The sequence below is a fragment of the Cervus canadensis genome, chromosome 17, assembly GCF_019320065.1.
Source record: "Cervus canadensis isolate Bull #8, Minnesota chromosome 17, ASM1932006v1, whole genome shotgun sequence".
Lineage (NCBI taxonomy): Eukaryota > Metazoa > Chordata > Mammalia > Artiodactyla > Cervidae > Cervus > Cervus canadensis.
In genome coordinates this window covers 4,102,649-4,105,631 of record NC_057402.1, presented here as the reverse complement: position 1 = coordinate 4,105,631, position 2,983 = coordinate 4,102,649, and the positions used below count along the sequence as shown (strand labels likewise).

At 59.4% G+C, this 2,983-nt stretch overlaps 1 non-coding gene across 1 annotated transcript; it reads right to left on the bottom strand.

The window, feature by feature from the left end:
- Positions 1 to 593: 593 nt before the first annotated feature.
- On the bottom strand, positions 594 to 666 carry TRNAG-UCC. The gene has a single exon. It is a non-coding gene; the product is annotated as a tRNA-Gly (tRNA).
- Between the last annotated feature and the right edge of the window lie 2,317 nt (positions 667 to 2,983).

Sequence of the window (2,983 nt, the reverse complement as noted above, 5' to 3'; positions counted from 1 at the left end):
GCTTGACTCACCCCGGGCTGACATACATCTTTGACTAGTTTGTGAGATACTCATAAAATTACATCCTGTTAATTTAAGGCTTCTTATGCTAATTTTCAGTCAATTTTATTTGCCTACAAAATTTATTGGCGGCCTCCAGGGTTACAGCCGGGCTTGGTCCGAGTATGTGGGATCCTTGTTAAAAACACCAGGAGAGGAAAATAAAACAGTTCGGGGTGAGGACCAGAGGGACGGGCAGGCAGTGTGAGGCGGGGCGGGCACCAGGGGCCAGGCTCTCTCTCCGCGGCCCCCAAGACCATGCCTTGGGTACCCACCGAGGGACACACTAGCCCGTTCCAGACGGACCAGAGCGGCCCCCGCCGGGCCCAGGACCCTCACTTGACAGTTGGGGAAACAGAGGCTCCGAGCTGATGACATTTCCTAAGTGGACACCCACGGAGGAATCTGGAAGCATCTCCTGCACTAGGTACCCCACCGCATAAAGTCAGCAAGAGGAGACAAAGTGAGCAAGATGAAGCACTTTGAAGGGGAGCAAAGGGAGGCTGGGTTTTTGTGTGTTTTTTTGGCAGAACCACCAGCATGTGGGATCTTAGTTCCCTGACCAGGGATCGAACCTGGGCCCCCTGCAGTGGAAATGCAGAGTCTTAACCGCTGGACCGCCAGCGAAGTCCCAGGCAGGCCACTTTTACAGGTTGTCATCCATCTCGTTGGCACGGAGACCAATCAATATTTGGGGGTCCCCCCTTTGGAGACCTATTCTCAGAAGAGCCACACCACTTTAACACTCTGCACAGGGGACCCCCACATTTTCCTTCCACACAAGGCCCCACAAATCTCATGGCCGGACCCCAAACACGACAAAGAAGACCCGGGGTCCACGTTCCCACCCCGGGCTATGCCAGCCACTCTCTGCTGGTCCTGGCTCAGTCTGCCTCCTGCTCTCTGACGGGAGGACCGGGTCCTGTGGCCCTGCCTCCTGGCCTGGGATGGATGCACCCCCAACAGCCTCTTGCCTGTGGACCCTGATGGCAGTGGGCAGTAGGGGGTCCCTGATGGGTCCCCACCACCAAAGCAAGCTTCCTCTGGGTGGTTCATGCCCACGCTGAACCTAAATGTGAAAACACACTCAAATTCACCACGGCCAAACCATGGGGGCCATGGTTGGGTGCTGGGTCCCTGCTGGGCCATGAGCCCTGGGCACTGAAGGACATGCTCTCTCGGCAGTCCACAGTCAAGGGCATGGCCAAGAGCACCTGGCTGCCTGGGGTCTGGCTTTTAAGCCCCCACCTTTGCTGGCCATGGACTCCCTGGGTTCAGCTGGCTTGTAGCTCTCTCTGGCAAGCGTTCAAGGTGAGAGAGTTGTGAGGAAGGGCCAGGCCAACGTGCACTATCTACTCGAGATGGTACCTCTGTCTCCCGGGAGGGAGCTTGGGCAGATGCTCTGGACTGGACCTTGGGGCCCAGGAGGTGGGAGTCCCACAGACTGTAGACACCCTTCTGGTGGGGCCACGGTTTCCCAGCTCCTTCCAGGGACCGACAGTCTCATCCCCAGCCACCACCCTGCCCAGCATCGCCTCTCGGAATCTCACAGAGAACTGGTCTCTCCAGGGCTGAGACCCTCCATCTGCCCTCATCAGGGGTCTGCCAGCTGGTCTGGTCCATGCCTGTGCCCCCAGGGTCGCACCATCCTCCAAGTGGGCTCGTTTTAACTGAACTGCCCAGGGTTTGCCTCCCCCTCCTGATGCTGTTTCTTTTCTTGCATTTTTCTCCCCATCGTTCTCTCTTCTGCTCAGCACACACACCCCTAGTCCCCTTCTCTTGACACACAGGGAGACAGAGCAAAATAAACTTCAGACCTAAACCTCCAAGAGGATGTGGTCCTTTGACACCTGGGGTCCAATTCTGCCCCTTCCAGGTGGGGAAACTGAGGCCTGAGTCCTCCTGAGACCTACACTCTGGGTCATGAGGCAGATGTCGATGAGCAGTTGTGGATGGGAATACAGGATGTCCTGGGGGCAGGGCAGGAGCGGGGTCAGGAAGAAGCTTCTCAGGAAACGTGATGCTTCCGTGGAGACTGAAGCCTGAACCGGAAGTGACCCAAGAAAAGGGTGGAAGAGCTGGCCAGGCAGGGGGATGAAACGGGTGAAGACCCAGAAGCAAGAGACCGGGGATGATGGAGGAAGGGGTGGAGGCCGGGGATGATGGAGGACGGGGTGGAGGCTGGAGAGGTGAGTGGGGGCTGCGTCCACAGGGCTTGGTGGGGCAGGAGCGGGGGGCAGGTTAAACCCGGGCAGGGTCTCAGCACAGGTGAGACGTTCAGGTGTGCATCTCCCACTGCAGGGAGGGCAGCGAGATGGAGCTGTCTGAACAGGAAGAGGCCTGCAGGGAGGAGCAGAAAGGAGGGGAACAGTGGACTGAGCCGAGGGCTGATGGATGGGAGATCCAGCAGGCAGCGGAGGAGAGACTGGGGGTGATGCCCACTCTGAGGGGCGGGGTCCCTGCCCTGCCCTCCTGGGAACCCCTGAGGAGGAGTGGGCGGGAGGAGAGGGAGGTGAGGAGTTAAGGTTTGGACCTGGTGATGCCGGCCCGCCTGCGACCCGCCCGCCAGGCACTGGAAGGCAGATGTGGACATCAGGGGGCTCCTCTGACAATCCCTGAATCTATAGGAGGACGTGAAGGGGCCACAGGCAGTTAGGACAGGGCAGAGGACTCGCCAGGGCGTGGTCCCGAGGAGGCCGAGGTTGGGCATTTGGGGAAGGTTGATGAAAGGACTGGAGGGACCACTGTGGCTGGGGAGGGGAGGGGAGGCCCTGCAGGGACGGGGGATGCAGGTGGGGACCTGGGGTGACATACTCAGGTGTGAGTGGCGAGGGGTCAAGGGGGCAGAGTCCAGGAGCGAGCACTCTGCTCCTCCAGGCTGGCCGAGTGCCCGAGGAATGACGGTCTGGGGAGAGAACCGTGAGGTCAGAGGATGACTGGGGAA